The sequence below is a fragment of the Bubalus kerabau genome, chromosome 10 (assembly GCF_029407905.1).
Source record: "Bubalus kerabau isolate K-KA32 ecotype Philippines breed swamp buffalo chromosome 10, PCC_UOA_SB_1v2, whole genome shotgun sequence".
NCBI lineage: Eukaryota > Metazoa > Chordata > Mammalia > Artiodactyla > Bovidae > Bubalus > Bubalus kerabau.
Window position 1 is genome coordinate 25,332,906 of NC_073633.1, and position 18,291 is coordinate 25,351,196.

Consider the following 18,291-nt stretch of genomic DNA (forward strand, 5'->3'; position numbering starts at 1 on the left):
ACTCGGTGTGACCCCATAGACGGCAGCCCACCAGGCTCCCCCGTCCCTGGGGTTCTCCAGGCAAGAACACTGGAGTGGGTTGCCATTTCCTTCTCCAATGCATGAAAGTAAAAAGTGAAAGTGAAGTCGCTCAGTCATGTCTGCTTAGCGACCCCATGGACTGCAGCCTACCAGGCTCCTCCATCCATGGGATTTTCCAGGCAAGAGTACTGGAGTGGGTTACGAAGACTCCATACCAAGGCTTATTTGAGATTCCCTGGTTGGCAATATTCTGCATGTACTGTCATCCATCCATGCCAGGGAAGTGATGCTGTCTTCCTTCCATGGGGAGAAGAAACCCCATGTGGCACTTTTCCTGCACTCTGCCCTATGTGTCTCTCCCCTTGGCTGATTTTAATCTGTGTCCCCTTCCTGTAATAAACTGTGAGTATAACAGCTTCTAGCGAGCCCTTTGAATTCTTCTAGGAGAAGGCAATGGCACCCCACTCCAGTACTCCTGCCTGGAAAATCCCATGGATGGAGGAGCCTGGTAGGCTGCAGTCCATGGGGTCGCGAAGAGTCAGACACGACTGAGCGACTTCACTTTCACTTTTCACTTTTCACTTTCCTGCATTGGAGAAGGAAATGGCAACCCACTCCAGTGTTCTTGCCTGGAGAATCCCAGGGATGGGGGAGCCTGGTGGCTGCCGTCTATGGGGTCACACAGAGTCGGACGCTACTGAAGTGACTTAGCAGCAGTAGCAGCAGCAGTGAAGTATTGAAATTTGAGGCTCTCCAAAATTGCAGTTGGTGTCAGGAGTGAGGGTGGTTTTATGAGCTATTCCCCCAGCTTCACAGTTGGCTAATTTTGCAGCTGAAATCTGGATTGGGATTTGCTAGATCAACCCTGACTTACTGAAACACATGGTTTGGGAAGAAAAAGGCTGAGAGGGCAGGGATTGACAAACCTTCAATTCCTGGATGGCTACCAAGTTATCCACGGTGTGGAACTAAGTCAGCACTGTGATCAGTCAGTAGAGGTAAAAGTTATTATTGGAATTTGGAAATGGTAGACTCAGATGCTGAGGAGTTGGCTCATTGGATACATAAGGAAATGGAAAATAACAGGAAGCAAGCTACATATACAATTCGTGGTTATCATTATCTGTAATGGAGAAGACTTTTGAGAGTCCCTTGGACTTCAAGGAGATCCAACCAGTCCATCCTAAAGGAGATCAGTCCTGGGTGTTCATTGGAAGGACTAACGCCGAAGCCGAGACTCCAATACTTTGGCCACCTGATGTGAAGAACTGACTCATTTGAAAAGACCCTGATGCTGGGAAAGATTGAGGGCAGGAAGAGAAGGGGACGACAGAGGATAGCATCACCGACTCAGTGGACATGGGTTTGGGTGGACTCCGGGAGTTGGTGATGGACAGGGAGGCCTGGTGTGCTGTGGTTCATGGGGTCGCAAAGAGTCGGACACGACTGAGCGACTGAACTGACCTACTGACTGATTATCTGTAATAGCTAAACTGGAAGTAGAAGAGTGACGGAGTAGAATCTGATGATGAACCAAGTTCAGATTCAGCCAGTCTGAGATGTGTTCGCTAGCCTTAGGGCCACCTCTGAAGGGAAAATTTTTGCTGGGACAGCAGACAGCATGTCTACAACCTTTGGTCACTAAGAAGTTTGTCCAGGTTGGAAGACAGCAAGACCAAGAATCTACTGAAACCAGAGCGTAGAGTGTGAAGTAGTTATCTCCCACATGCTGCAACTAGAGAAAGCTTGAGCACAGCAACAAAAACTCAGTGCAGTCAAAAATGAAACAAGTAAATAAATAACTAAAAATTTAAAATAAAAGATTGTGAGAGTCACTGATTTAGGGGCAACATCTTGGCTTAGAATATGGCAAAATGGAAGAATACATTTTTGTTGATGTAGTACCCATAGCTCACTACTAAACAAATACAGGTATCTATGTATGACCCAGACACACGGGAGATTATTCCTAAACCAATGGACTGGATAAAAAGCTATGATAACACTTGTTTACTCTGAAGAAGGGGGATTATTCTTCCTATAAATGCTTAGGGGGGCTCCTCCTAGGAAGGGCCTGATATACTTTGTATGCAAACCCTGGTGGATTAGTTTTCTGATGATCATGGTATTTACCTCAGTTAACAAGATACTGTACCAATTTGGACCACTGAGTCACATTTCTTCAGCTCAAGGAACACACTCATCCTCAGAGTAATAGTTTGATAGAGAATGTACTCGGTCACTCAGTTGTGTCTGACTCTTTGTGACCCCATGGATCATAGCCCACCAGGTTTCTCTGTCCATAGGATTTTTCAGGCAACAGTACTGGAGTGGGTTGCCATTTCCTCTTCCAGGGGATCTTCCCAACCCAGGAATCAAACCCTCATCTCCTGCATCTCCTGCATTGGCAGGCAGATTCTTTACCACTGAGCCACCTGGGAAGCCCTTGATAGAGAATTGGAACAGGCACCTGAACACTGACTGTCTAAAATAAGCAGGAGATAGAGGCAAGAAAGGCTGGTTTATGTCATCATAAGTGTGTACTCAGACTAACAGGGTGGATTTGGAGGACACCCACTAGAGACTTTCCTATAGAATGCTTCCTATGGGAGGAGAATAGTATGATCCAGTGACTTTTTCCCATATCACCTCAACTTTTTTCTCTTTTCTACACGTCGACTTTCTTTTTTCCTACCCCATGTAATGATCCCAGTAAGCTGGGACTTTCATACTTACCTACTCTCTTCCTCACTCTCAAGTCCAAACAGGAGCAGAAATACTTTAAGATCTCCTTTTACAACGTGATTTTTCCAAAGATTTCATTTCCTTTTAAATCTTGTCAATTGAAGCCAAAATATTTTTCCCCAGCCATTCATTGGCTTGTTCAACTGGCTCGTGTGATAAAAAGGGTCTGCTAGGTAGATGTGTTTCTGCAGTCATTATTATCTTTAAAGTGAAGTGAAGTGAAGTCGCTCAGTCGTGTCCAACTCTTTTCGATCCCATGGATTGTAGTCTACCAGGCTTCTCTGTCCATGGGATTTTCCAGGCAAGAGTACTGGAGTGGGTTGTCATTTCCTTCTCCATATTATCTTTTAAGCACTCAGCAAAATCTGGCCCAGGACTTTCTGGAACATACTCCAGGCATTCACCTTTGAGCTTAAACACCCTGGCCATCCACTCCAGTATTCTTGCCTGGAAAATCCCATGGACAAAGGAGCCAGACAGGCTGTAGTTCTTGGGGTCGCAAAGGGTCCGACACCCCTGAGCGACTGAGCATGCACAGCACCCTGTTAGAAGTCTACCTCTGCTGAGCCCAGAGGCTTCACTATGTAACAGAGATTTTTATATGTTCTTTGTTCAGGTTTAACTCCAGCTTCAAAGACACTCTTGAGTGACCAGGTCTTTGTTTATAAAGTTGTGAAAGTGTTAGTCTCTCAGTTGTGTCCAACTCTGTGATCTCATGGACTGTAATCTGCCAGGCTCCTCTGTCCACAGAATTCTCCAGGCAAGAATACAGGAGTGGGTAGCCATTCTTTTCTCCAGGGGATCTTCCCGACCCAGGGATTGAACCTGGGTCTCCTGCATTGCAGGCAGATTCTTTACCATTTTTAAAAAAATTTTATTTATGTTATTTTTGGCTGCATCAGGTCTTAGTAGTGGCGTGCAGGCTCAATAGTTGTGGCGGGCCAGCTTGGTTGCTCTGCAACTTGTGGGATCTTACTACCTGACCGAGGATTGAACCTCCATCCCCTGAGTTGGAAGGCGGATCCCTAATCACTGGACTGCCAGGGAAGTCCCAAGTTGACCATTTTTGTACCACCATTCAGAACTTTTTCATTTGATCTCCTAGACTTTCTGACACCATCACCTTTCTGGGAAGAAAGCAGTGTGTTGTGATTATGTCAGGACTCTCTCATCTTACACAAGGGGCAAAGCATTTTATAAAAGCCAACCGTCCACAGGGCATCATCAATACCAGTGCCAATATCCTCCGAGATACACCTTTCATTTCCAGATACTGAGCAAAATAGGAAATTTATCTTGGCTTTTGATTGTCTCAGGTACCACTTTGCAGTAGAAAAATTTTCTTGAATTTTACTGTTATTTACCCATTAATGAATGTTGTAGCATGTCATTCATTGGTGAAAGCTGTCAACTTACCAGCCTGGATACAGAAGAGGTTGTTTTCAGTTTATTACATAAAAACCTTTTTAGGATCATATGAGAAGTCATAAATACATCAATGTACCCTGCTACGGACAGTTTTCAGTGTCTTGTGGTGAGTCTGTCCATGTATTTTACTCACTATAATTTTACACGCTGTAATTAGGAGGTTTCCATGTCTCTGGAACTTGTCCTTTTCAGGCAGCAAGTTTCCTACTCCATCACTTGCTTCCTGAGCTTTTTCACTGACTTTTTTTTTTTTTGTAAATGAAAGATTTTCTCTGTTTGCTTTGAGCTTCCAGTAGCCATTAGAAATATTCAGCCCTTTTCTGGGTCAAATGGCTGTAATTTATTGTTAAGTGGCTTTTCCATTTTGCTGGAGCTGTTGCTGCATTTGTAAGTTTTTCGCCTCAAACGAAGCACAGTGCACTAGGATGACTTGGATTATCAACATGTGTAAAATCCGTTGTGGGGTAGTTTTCATCTAAAGAGGAGTTTTGTTTTGTTTTTTTTCCTTAGGCCGTTTTTTTTTTTTTGCAATGGTGCAGTGGAATGACTCAGAAGATTGTAATTCTTCATCATTTATCAGAATTGCCCGTAGGGCTCAGCCTAGAACTCTCCTCTTCCATCTCACATCTTCAAAAATTGCCAGTAACATACAAATGCTAGTTAAGTATAAAACAGAATGAGAGAATTGCAAGAGACAGAAAAATCCACAATACAATTCAGTTCTTTTTTTTTTTTTTTAATGTTTATTTGGCAGCGCTGATTTTTAGATGTGGAATGCGGGATCTAGTTCCTTCACCAGTGATTGAACCCAGACCCCCTGCATTGGGAGTGTGAAGTTTTAACCAATGGACCACCAGAGAAGCCCCCTCAACCCCAGTTTTCTTTAATATATATAGGTACAATTCACTTCCAGGCTACATAATCCAAGTTTTGTGACATTTGTAACAGCAAACCTCTTGTAGGGCAGCTGGGGAACATGAAAATTTCCTTCTGATTTTTTGTAAACCTTGTAGAGCTCCCTCACCCCTGCCAGATGTTCAGCGGTGTGTCAGGGAAGGTTGGACAGGTAAATCCAGAGGGTGAGGTTGACATCATCGGTTTGTGTGATACACAGTGCTAACCAATTGTCAATGTCCTTCTTTATCACAAATCCAAAACTGAGATGCATTCAACCAAATGACCACAGTTCTACCCTTGCTGCCATAGGAGGCTTCAAAAGCACTCTAATTAAATTGCTAATGGAGCTGCTCTGTCACTGGCCAGTTTCAACATCACCCAATTTGCAAAGTTTAAGACGTGTTTATGATTATTTTTCAGTCTTCATCTCTCTTGGACACTTGATGGAGAAACTCAAACTGAGAGGTTTATAAGTACGCTCAATTTTGCCAGCTTAATAAACAATGACACCCTATTTTGAAATGTCTCCAAAGACCCAGATAATGATCAATTTTAACTGAAATTATGAATTTCAGTTAGCTGGGAAGTCCCTTCCCTGATGTGACCAGGAAGAACTAGGTGTGTTTTGTCAGATCTCATGACCAGTCTGGGCTGCTCACTGGTGTAGCTAAGAGCTCCCAGTAAGCGAAAGGACCCAGCAGGCTGTGCTGGGTGCTTCCCCCTTGGAATGGACCTCAGCTGGCCTACTATTTCTACTGCCACCAACACCCCTGCCACCTCTTTGTTTAACTTCCTTGTTCTGCCTTAAAGTGGCAACTGTCTCAATTATTCCCCTTCTCCCTTTTTACCTCAGACACTTCAATCAGCCCTCTCAGAAAAGCACTTAAACTTTCAAGCGACAAAATAAAATTTAAAATATCTGTTCCCAGAAGCCATAAAGGAACAGATTGAAAAATTTGTGTAAAAATTTGAACTTCTGTTTGGCAAAAGACAAGACAGACTGTGAAAGTGTAATTGCAGAACATATGATAAAATGGCTAATTGCCTTAATTTGCAAAATAACCCTCATGCAAATGAGTGAGAGAAAGTAAAACAACTCAGAAGAATATAGGCAAGTTATAAGAACAGACAGTTCACAGGAAAAGTATAAATGGTTTATAAAATTATGGAAACATATTCATCTCATTCATATTTAAAAACATGGAGATCAAAACATCAATAATCTTTCAACTTTTAGATTGGAGAGAAAGAAAAGCTTTATAATATCCAGAGCTAGCAAAATTATGGGGAAGTAAGTACTTTTAGATGTTTTTTGATGGGGCTTTATTTTGTTGCAACTTATGGGAAAGCAGTTTGGCAATATCTATCAAATATTTAATTGTATGTATATTTTGACTGTGTGGATTGAGAAATTTCACTACTTGGGGTTTACACTGTGAATATGCTTGCTAAAATTTCTCTGAAATTTATGCGCAAAATGTTTGCAAGATATTGTTTAATAGCAATTTGAAAAGTGAACTTGTTTAATAGCAAACAACTTAAAAAGCAAATGTAAATATCTATTAGTAGGACACTTAAGTTGAAGGATATCAATATAGTATCGCTGTTAATAAAGGAGATAGGTTTGTAGGTGCTTAAAAGGATGTGTCCAAAATAGATTCTGAAGCAAAGAGAAAAAGGTAGAGAATAATGTGATAGAAATTTAAAAAAAAATGTGCTAGTAAGTGATCCAGTATTTTTCTACAAAATGTGCAGTACACACATTCACATTAGCAGCAGATGCCATGAAAAGAAAAACTATGGAGGAAGAAAGATTTTATTTTTCATTTCAAACCTCCCTGTTCTCTTTGAGGTTTTCCCTTTGTTTTGAGGGAACTTTGTTGTTTTTTAAAAAAACTTTTTATTTTATGTTAGAGTACAGTTGATTGACAAGGTTGTGATGGTTTGAGATGTACACCAAAGTGATTCAGTTATGCATATACATGTATCTATTCTTTCTCAAATTCTTTTCCCATTTAGCTTGTTACATAATACTATGCTATACAATAGGTCCTTGTTGGTTATCCACTTTATTTATTTTTATTATTAATTAATTATATTTTATTTTTAAAATATACATAATTTGTTTGTGCATGAGGGCTTTCTTTACTTGAGGTGCTCAGACTTCTCGTTGTGGTGGCTCCTCTTGTTGCAAATCACAGACTCTAGGGTGCTTGGGCTTCCGCAGTTGCAACTCATGGGCTCAGTAGTTGTGGCACATGGGCCATTTGTGATCCTCCTGGACCAGGGATTGAACACGTGTTTCCTGCATTGGAAGGTGGATTCTTAACTGCTGGACCACCAGGGAAGTCCCTTGGCTTTGATTTTGTAGGTCTTTTTTTCCTTCTCTTCCTCTTTTGTTCTCTTCTCTCGTGGTTTGATGACCATCTTTAATGTTGTGTTTGGGTTGCTTTCTCTTTTGTGTGTGTGTCTATTGTAGTTTTGGGGTTTGCTGTTCCCATGAGGTTTTGATATAGCAGTCTATATGTGTGCAAGGTTATTTTAAGTTGCTAGTCTCATCCGTGCCTAGTGGCAGTCCTTTAGCATTTGTTGAAAAGCTGGCCTGGTGGTGCTGAATTCTATTAGCTTTTGCTTGTCTGTAAAGCTTTCGATTTCTCAAAAAAATCTGAATGAGAGCCTTGCTGGGTAGAGTATTCTTGGTTGTAGGTTCTTCCCTTTTATCACTTTAAACATATCATGCCTCTCTATTCTGGCCTGCAGAGTTTCTACTGAGAAATCAGTTGATAACCTTATGGAAGTTTCTTTGAATGTTATTTGTCATTTTCCCCTTGTTGCTTTTAGTTTTTGTCAGTTTGATTACTACATGTCTCAGTGTGCTCTTCCTTGGGTTTATCCCACCTGGGACTCTCTATGCTTCCTGGACTTGGGTGGCTGTTTCCTTTCCCATAATAGGGAAACTTTCAGCTATTATCTCTTCAAATAACTGCTCAGGTCCTTTCTCTCTCTCTCTTCTCCTCCTGGGACCCCTATAATGAGAATGTTGGTGAGTTTAATGTTGTCCCATAGCTCTTTGCCTCTTTCCCCTCACAGAAAACCGTCCAGTTCAATGTATGTGCTTTCAGTTGTACGTGTTCTTGTAAGATGTTACTGTCTGTTGGGTATGGTATATTCATTTATATAAGTGGTATGTGCTCTAAGTCTCATTATTTCCTCCCTGTTTTTACTTGGCGTGATGCATATTGCTCTGGTATGTGTAACTGTTGCTTCTAACTGTAGTACAGTACTCCTTCTTATTTTCCAGTTGGGTCACCTCTAGCTCCTTACCACCACAAACAGTGGAATAAACCTTCTTAGTGATGTCATCCTGTGAATTTAAGTGGAATTTTTTTTTTGAAACATATATCCAGAAGTGGGGCTTGCTGGTCACGAAATGCAATGACATATAACTAAGAACTGTCTGATTGTTCTCTAGCCTTTTTGCACCAGTTCACATGCCCACCAACAGTATAAGAGGTCCCACGATCCCCACATCCCTGCCAATACTTGGTATTCTCAGCTTTATATTTTTGCCAGCTTAGTAACGTAATATCTTATTATTTTAAAACTTTGTATTATTCTGATAAGTAGTAAGTTTGAGCTTCTCTTCACATGCTTGCCAGCTTTTTTAATTTCTCCTTCCGTAAATCGTCTTTTCATTTCCTTTGCCCATTTATCTTTTGGGGTTCCTGTTTTTTAATTTTTTAAGAGTTCCTTGTATATGTTAGATATTCATTTTTAAAAAAATAAGTTTTAGATAGAACAAATAATGTTTAATTTGTCATCTGTTTGTCAACTTTGATCATGATGTGCTTCAGTGAACACAATTTCTTAATTTGATGCAATTAACTTAATTAGCTTTGGCCTTATGATTTCTTCTTGTACTTTTCTTTAGAAGTCCTTCCTTGCCTTGTACGTCAGAAAGACATTAATCCACAATATTTACCATTAGCTTATAACCTTTTGCCTTGAGGTCTTTAATTTTTTGGAGCTCTCTGTACACGTTAGAAAGTAAGGAATTCAGTTTTATTTTTCTCCCTGTAGTGAATCAGTCTTTCCAGTATCTTCTTTTAAACAACATGTCCTTCCTTTGTCATTAAATTGTGATGCAATATTTACTATATATCTAATTCTCATCTGTGGGTGTGAATTGTTTCTCAGTTCTTTGCTCCATTGTCCATTTTTTATTCTTATGCTCATATCATACAGTATTTAATTTTTTTATCATGAGATATAGCACAAAGAAAAATAAGGCATAAATCTACCACTTAATGATTTTAAATGAACACCCAGCTAATTACTACTCAGGTTAAGAAATGGACCACTGCCAATAACCCAGAAGCTGCTGTGTGTTGCTTGTCAGTCATAATGTCTTTCCACTATTCTTAAAGTAACTACCAATCCCTAAGTAACTACCATCCTAACACTTATGATAATCATTCCCCTTCTTTAAAAAATACTTTATTCCATCCCACTGGCTTTCAAAGTCAGATTCCCTGGGTTTGAATCTGACTGTATCTTTGCTGGATCTCCAGGTTGGGAAGCCTGACGTGGGGCTCAGAACCTTCACACCACTGGGAGAACTTCTTTGGTATTATTGTTCTCCAGTTTGTGGGTCACTTATCTGGTGGATACAGGATTTCATTTTATCGTGATTGTGCCCCTCCTACCGTTTTGTTGCAGCTTCTCCTTTTTCTTTGAATGTGGGGCGTCTTTCTTTGGTGGGTTCCAGCATCCTCCTGTCGATGGTTGTTCAGCAGCGAGTTGTGATTACGGTGCTCTCGCAGGAGAAAACGAGCACCTGTCCTTCTACTCCAGCATCTTTGGTGCAGCCACTGTGGAGAACAGTATGGAGGCTTCTTAAAAAACTAGAAATAGAGCTACTGTATGAGACTGCAATCCCATTCCCAAGCATATATCCAGAGAAAAACATAATCTGAAAGGATACATGCACCCAAATGTTCATCGCAACGTTCACTGCATTGTTTGTAATAGCCAAGACAGGGAAGCAACCTAAATGTCCATTGACAAGGAATGGATAAAGAAGATGTGCGACATACCTACAATGGAATATTATTCAGCCATTAAAAAGAATGAAATAATGCTATTTGCAGCAATAAGGATGGACCTAGAGACTGTCATAATGAAGTAAGTCAAAGGAGAAATATCGTTATGACATCCCTTATACATGGAATCTGCAAAGAAATGATACAAATGATCTTACTTAAAAGCAGAAAGATACTCATAGCCTCAGAGAACAAATTCATGGTTGCTGGGAGGAAGGATGGGAGGAAGGGATAGTTGAGGAATTAGTGATGAACATGTACACAACTGCTATATTTAAAATGGATAACCAATAAGGACCTACTGTATAGCATATGAAACTCTTCTCAATGTTATGTGGTAACCTAAATGGGAGAGGAGTTTGGGGGAGAATGGATATATGTATTATGTATGGCTGAGTCCCTTTGCTGTTCACCTGAAACTATCACAACATTGTTAAGCAACTATACCTTAATACAAAATAAAAAGTCAAAAAATACTTTATTCAGCAAACACGGCACTGCGCGCTGTGCGGAGCGTGCGGGCCGCGGTCGGCAGCCTGTGCGCCATCTTCGCACCCAGCGCGCCCTGCTCGCCACGGCTCTGGGGACTGCGAGCAGATGCCGTCGGGCGCTGTGCACCGGCCCCGCTCTACTGTCAGTGTGGAAATTCACAGAAAAACACGAATGGGTAACAACAGAAAATGGTGTAGGAACAGTGGGAATCAGCAATTTTGCACGGGAAGCTTTGGGAGATGTTGTTTACTGTAGTCTGCCTGAAGTTGGGACAAAGTTGAACAAACAAGAGGAATTTGGTGCTTTGGAAAGTGTGAAAGCTGCTAGTGAACTCTATTCTCCTCTATCAGGAGAAGTAACTGAAATTAATAAAGCTCTAGCAGAAAATCCAGGACTTGTCAACAAGTCTTGTTATGAAGATGTTTGGCTGATCAAGATGACATTCAGTAACCCTTCAGAACTAGATGAACTAATGAGTGAAGAAGCATATGAGAAATACATAAAATCTATTGAGGAGTGAAAATGGAACCCCTAAATAAACTACTTTGAAACAACTTAAAAAAATACTTTATTCAGCATGTATCTATAAACCCTATACTTAAGTTTTGCCTGTTTCTGAATTTACATTAATAGGATAGTACAGTATACATTATTTGATGTCTGGTTTATTTCATTCAGCACTACTTGTGAGAGTCATCCATGCTGTGTATGGCAGTAATTTATTGCTTTTAGTTTCTACATAGCTTTTTGTAGTAGTTTAAAGGAATACCCACAATTTTTCGCTACTCCCTGTACCCATGCCTTTTGCAATGTGAGTTTAAACCTCCTTTCATGAAAAGGTGAAGTCTATTTTCCCTTCCCTTGAATCTGGGTTGGCATTGTGACTTATTTTGGCCAATAGAATGAGTGAAAGTGTTACTGGCTCATACTGCCCACTGCTCCACATGCCAATCAGTCAAGAGATGAGGTGTTGGGGCAAAGAATAGTAACTTTCTTTGGAAAGCCAGAGACTGAGAAGATGATGGACTAGTGTCCTAAAGAACCATGTTGCCCAAGTTCTCTTTTATAGAACAAAGAAGGGCGGTGAAGAGGTAAAGAAAAAAGGGGATGGGTTGTTGCAAACATTTCCAGATGGGATGTGTTAATTTTCTCTTTCCTGCAGCCATTCACAGGTGATCCTGGTCAGAATGTTTCCTGCGAGCTTAAACAAAGATGTTTTAGCTTAAACACTCAGGCATGGGAGGCAGGGTTCTCAGAGAGGGGGCACTAAGTATAAGTTAATCACTAAAAGGGATGTTGCCTATAGCTTCCCTATACACAGAAGCTATGGGCAGCATCCCTTTTAGTGATTAACTTGTAGCAAAAGCAATAGAATATAAAGGTTAAAGTAAAAGAGACAGATCCAACCTGAAGTCAGATTTGTTCTTTCCTAGTACAAAAGTGACCATGTGCTAGTTCTGAGCTCTGGTCTCCAGAGTCCTTGTGTGTTTCTGATCCGTGTATTAGGACCTCTGCCTCCATGTTTGCAAGCCTGGGCTAGCCAACTAGAGCATCATATTGAAGGAGCAGAGCTGAGATAGCCTGGTTATCTGAGCTGAGGCCTCAAAGATGTGACCAAGAGTCTGTTGACCTATCGTGGTCCCCTGGAGGACCTAGAAGACACTAGTTACACAAATGCAGTGAGGAATATGCTAGTGACAGTTGGGTGTTTCTACCAAGGACCCTGAAAGGATTTCACCAAGCCTATGTCACACTTCCCGCTCCTTTACTCCTACTTCCTAGGACTACATACCAAATAAACTACCTGGGAACTTCCCTGGTGGTTCAGTGGTTAAGAATCTGCCTGCCAATGCCAATGAAGGGGACATGGGTTTGATCCCTGGTCCGAGAAGATCCCACATGACCCAGGGCAACTAAGCCTATGCACCACAACTACTAAAGCCTGCATGCCTTAGAGCCTGCGCTCTGCAACAAGAGAAGCCACCAAAGTGAGAAGCCCACACACTGCAACGAAGACCCAGCATAGCCTAAATAAATAAATAAACGATTGGTACCAAGGTCTTTATCTCAGGGCCTTCTTTCAAGGGAACAAATTAAGATAACTTGGACCCAGGAGTGACCCTAGCAAGTAGAGCTTCAGGTTGAGATTCTAGAATAATCACTGATATCCAGGGCCTGCTTGATGGTGACATGGGAGTGAAGTGAATCCCCAAAGTTGACCCTGAGGCAAGGATTTGTGTAAAAATGGTTTTTAGGAAGTGTTCCCATGAAAGGAACACACCAGGGGAGATAGAAAGTAGGATCACTGCAACGTGGAGGCCAAACAGGAGTGCCTTATCAAGTTACAGCCCACAGAGGGCAACTTTGGTGGCTCAGTCCTGTAGGGGGGGCTTCACATTAGCATTTGAAGGGTAACCTCAGGTGAAGGGTAGAGACTAGCAAGATACCTGCTTACTTGGAAATCAAGATGCTCCTCTCTCCTCTGAAGTACTCAAATGGAGAACAGCCCCATTGAACGTCCAGCTGTAACCGGGTCCAAAGATGCTTCTCTGCAGGATGCCAAGAGAACTTGAGAATCTTCTCAAAATCTTCTGACTCATCTGAATTAAGTGATGCTTGCTGGTGATGCTTGAGTGGTTTTCAGAATACTTAAAGATTTAGTAGCTTCAAGAACAGTTTTATCCTACAAATAAAGTGTGAGCTAGGAGCTCAGAAAAAAATGTGTGGACTGAATTAAGATTTTGATAATGCTCATGTGCTTCTAGTTCTAGTCGAATCAATATCTTCCTGGTGGGATGAGTGATGCTAGTAAGTGTTATTTATCTGATGATCAAAGGTGCTTAGAGAAGGAACTAGAGATATTTAGCAGAGAACAGAGCAGACCAAAGTGTGATGGGTATGGATGACAGAGCTGTGTTATCGTTTGAGGAGGTGTCATGGGGAAAAGAGAATTGACTTGATCAGTGGTGGTTCTCGGATTGCTATAAGACCAATGGGGAAGAGCTATGGGGAGACATTTTTCAGCTCAGTTTAAGAAAGTATTTTCAAATGCCCAGAGCAGCCCATAGATAAAATATACTGCCATAAGAAATAATGAATTCTTTAACATTAGAGTTATTCAGACACAGGATGAAAGATCATTTTGCAAGGGTATTGTGGAGGGAATTCAAACATCAAGTAGGGATTAAAGTTAGATAATATTCCCAATCCTGAAATATGATGATTCTTGTCCTTGATGAAAATAAAGGTGAACTTGCTGGAAAACCAAGAGAACTCTCAACAGCCAGGATCAGAGCACAAGTCAGATGAGTAAATGCTTAGTGATGGGATGAAACTAATCACTGCTTCTAAACCAAGTCATCAGAAGAAAATGAACTACTATAATTGTAATGAGCCTTATTTATGACAGTTTTGCTGAAATCAAATAATCTGTGCTTCAGTTGAATTTAAGTGCAGTGACAATTTACTTAATGAGTCTTCTGGGAATAAATTGTTCTTAGAATCAAGTGGCAAAAGTAGAAAGGAAATCATTTACAATGCTGAGATGTTCTTTTTAAAGCTGAACAGGATACTGTATAGTGTACCAACCCCCCCACATCTGTGTGCAGTTGCGTAGGCCAGAGACATCTCTAGATGTTTTCCATATCTTGAGTTCCAATGAAGATAAAACAGAGATTTAGAAAACTTGAGAAGTCAAAAAAGGATATACTACGGTAATCTACATGGCCATACATGGTGCCTATTTAGAGAGCTAAGCCCTAGCTCTGAGTTCACTCTGCACATGTGTCTGCAGGAGTCTCTTGGATAAATATTTTCAGGAGAAATGGCTGGGTCATAAAGTAGGTATATATTTAACTTTCCAAGATTGGGGAACAATATCACACTCTTGATTACTATAGTTTTAATATAAGTTTTGAAATTAAGTAACATTTGTTCTCCAACGTTGTTCTTTTTCAAAGTTGTTTTGTTAATTCTCAGTCATTTGCATTTCCATATGAATTTTAGAATCAGTTTGTCAGTTCCCAGAAAAAAGCCAGCTGGGATTTTGATTGAGATTGTATTGAATTTATAAATTAATTTAGGGAGAATTACATCTAAAATTTTGAGTCTTCCAATCAATGAACAAGGTGTATCTCTCATTTTATTTATGTCTTTTAAATTTTTTCGACGAAGTTTCAGTTTGTAGTTATCAATGGGCGGATCTTTCACATCTTTTGTGGAAGACGCTAAATTGCTGACTGTAACTGTGGATTTGTCTACTTCTCATATTTCTACCAGTTTTTGCTTCATGTATTTGGAAGCACTGTTATTAAATACATAAACATTTAGGATTGTTAAGAGTTTATATGAATTGACACTTTTATTGTCATGAAATGACGTTCTTTATTCCTGGTAATATTCTTTACTTTGAAATCTGCTTTGATATCAATATAGCTCAAACTTTCTTTTGATTTGCTAGCATGGTGTATCTTTCTTCTCCCCATTTTCTTAGAACATATCTGTGTTTTTATATCTAGAATGCATTTCCTGTAGGCAGCAGACAGTTGTGTATTGCTTTAAAAAAAAAATCCAATCTAATTGATCTTCAACTCTTAATTGGAATGTTTAGACCATTTACATCTGAATTTGGACTATAGGTAAAATAATACTGGAATGAATATTTCAAATATTCAAATGCAGTTTGAATATCAGATCAGATCAGATCAGTCGCTCAGTCGTGTCCGACTCTTTGCGACCCCATGAATTGCAGCACGCCAGGCCTCCCTGTCCATCACCAACTCCCAGGGTTCACTCAGACTCACGTCCATCGAGTCAGTGATGCCATCCAGCCATCTCATCCTCTGTCATCCCCTTCTCCTCCTGCCCCCAATCCCTCTCAGCATCAGAGTCTTTTCCAATGAGTCAACTCTTCGCATGAGGTGGCCAAAGTACTGGAGTTTCAGCTTTAGCATCATTCCTTCCAAAGAAATCCCAGGGCTGATCTCCTTTAGAATGGACTGGTTGGATCTCCTTGCAGTCCAAGGGACTCTCAAGAGTCTTCTCCAACACCACAGTTCAAAAGCATCAATTCTTTGGCGCTCAGCCTTCTTCACAGTCCAACTCTCACATCCATACATGACCACAGGAAAAACCATAGCCTTAACTAGACGAACCTTTGTTGGCAAAGTAATGTCTTTGCTTTTGAATATGCTATCTAGGTTGGTCATAACTTTCCTTCCAATTGAAATTCCAGTTTGAATATAAATTGTGCATTTGGGCAATGATATTGGGTAGATGTTAACATATTCTTCAAAATCATGGACAATTTGTCATCTATCTCAGCTAAGGAATATTTAACTTGGACCAAATTTTCCTGTTGTCTTTCTCCTGCAGATTGCTCAAGAGAAAGTGACATATCTTTATATTTTAACCTCCTATTTCTAGACTTAATGGGGTGCACTTCTGTTTTCATTTTTTATTGTAACATCAAGAAAAAGAACTTCCTTGTACATTGAAGTTTCTCAAGTTTGTAGATGAGTTTTATGGATTGCACTTAATTTGTCTGCTTTCTGGTGATAGAGAGAGTGGTTCTTCCTGTAACTCCAACTTGCTGCTGCTGCTGCTGGTAAGTTGCTTCAGTGGTGTCCGACTCTGTGCGACCCCATAGACGGCAGCCCACCAGGCTCCCCTGTCCCTGGGATTCTCCAGGCAAGAACACTGGAGTGGGTTGCCATTTCCTTCTCCAAAGCATGAAAGTGAAAAGTGAAAGGGAAGTCACTCAGGTGTGTCCGACTCTTCGAGACCCCGTGGACTGCAGCCTACCAGGCTCCTCCGTCCATGGGATTTTCCAGGCAAGAGTACTGGTGTGGGGTGCCATCGCCTTCTCCATAACTCCAACTTAGGCATCTTCAATTCAGACTGCAGGCATGAGTAGCTTTAAGAAGTTTTCCTCTGGAAAGCTGATTCCATCTCTGGTGTATAAGTTTATGTCAACTTCAACTGCCCAAATGGCACTTCTCTGAATTGAGTGCATTATCTTATCCTTATCTTTAGACTAACACCAAGAAGTGGGGGAAATGGTGGGAGGAGGGTGGAGTCAAATTGGAAGTGAGGTGGTGTGTGGTAGAGAAAAGTCATAAAGAACACTGTGCACAGATTTGTGGAGCAACTTAATATGTCTCTGGGTTCATCTAACTTAGAGCTTATTGAGCTTCTTGGATGTTCATGCTCATATCTTTTGTCAAATTTGGAAAAATTTTTAATCATTATTTTAAAAAATATTCTCTCTCTTCCTTTCTCTGTCATCTTCTTCTAAGACCCCCCTGGTCCATAAGTTGGACCACTTGATGTTGACCCACAGGCTCTGTCCACTTTTCTTCAATTTTTCTTCTGTTCCTCAGACTTGATAATTTCCATTGTCCTATCTTCAAGCTCACTGATTCTTACTTCTGCCTGCTCAAATCTGCCTTTGAATCTCTCCAGTGAATTTTTCAGGTTATTGTAATTTTCAGCTCAAGAATTATTTTTTAAAGTTTTCTATCTCTTGATATTTTTATTTCACTCACCAATTGTTTTCCTGACTTTCTTCACATTTTCCTTTAGTTCTTTGAGCATCTTTAAGACAGTTATTTTAAGGTCTTTGTCTAGTATATCTGTCATCTTGGCTTTTCCAAGGTCAGTTTCTGCTGATTTTTTTCCCTTTGAATGGCTCATACTTTATTGTTTCTTTGTATGGCTTTTTTTTTTTTTTTTTTTTTTGGTAGCTGAATACTGGATATTTGAATGTAATAATGTGGAAACTCTGAAAGTCAGATTCTCCCCTTTCTCCAAGGATTGCTAGTTTTTTTTTTTTTTTAATTGTAAGTTGTCTCTGTGCTGAGGATCAGCCTGAGATGTAAACTTAAAGGTCTTCTTAGGTCTTTTCTGAGCCTTATGCTTGCACAGTTACTTTCTAAATTTCCTTATATATACAGTTGTTTTTGAATGTCCTAGTCTTTAATGTCTGGCTCCCAAAAAAGGGGAAAAAAGCAAAAAATGAAGTGTGTGGGGGAGAGTGTCAGCCTTTTATTTATAAAAGCCATGTATTTATATGTTTATATAAATATATACTTATACGTGTTTTTTATATATATATATATATATGCCGTGTGTTTTATATATATATATATGCTGTGCTAAATAGCTTGTAGGATCTCATTTCCCCAAGCAGGGACTGAACCCAGGCTATGGCAGTAAAAGCTCAGAATCCTAACCAATAGGCCACCAGAGAATTCCTGGTGGCGAGCACTCCCTCACCTTTTAAATTCTCCCAGAAACCTGTTCAGTCAGAAAGGGAGAGGCTTGCAATAATGGGAGGAGGTGCAATAACAATGACTCTTGGCCTCTTGGTCTGCGCTTCTGTGATCGGAAGCAGCAATCAGATCACTGGTCCCAGATATTTGGAGGATAGCATCCTTTTTGCTCACACTGGCTCCTGGAAGCTGTAGGCAAGCTCCTCTAGGAACAAATGCACAGCTACCTACCTACCAGGTGGTTAGGGTAGGAGATTGGTAATTGCTTCTGTGCTAAGAACTGAAATTGACTGAATTAACTGCAATTACTATCCAAGTCTTCCCCTGGAAGTTGC

At 40.5% G+C, this 18,291-nt stretch overlaps 1 pseudogene; it reads left to right on the forward strand.

Annotated features, from left to right (window-relative positions):
- Window positions 1-5,227: 5,227 nt before the first annotated feature.
- LOC129620741 (glycine cleavage system H protein, mitochondrial-like) lies at window positions 5,228-11,249 on the forward strand (annotated as a pseudogene).
- Window positions 11,250-18,291: the final 7,042 nt, after the last annotated feature.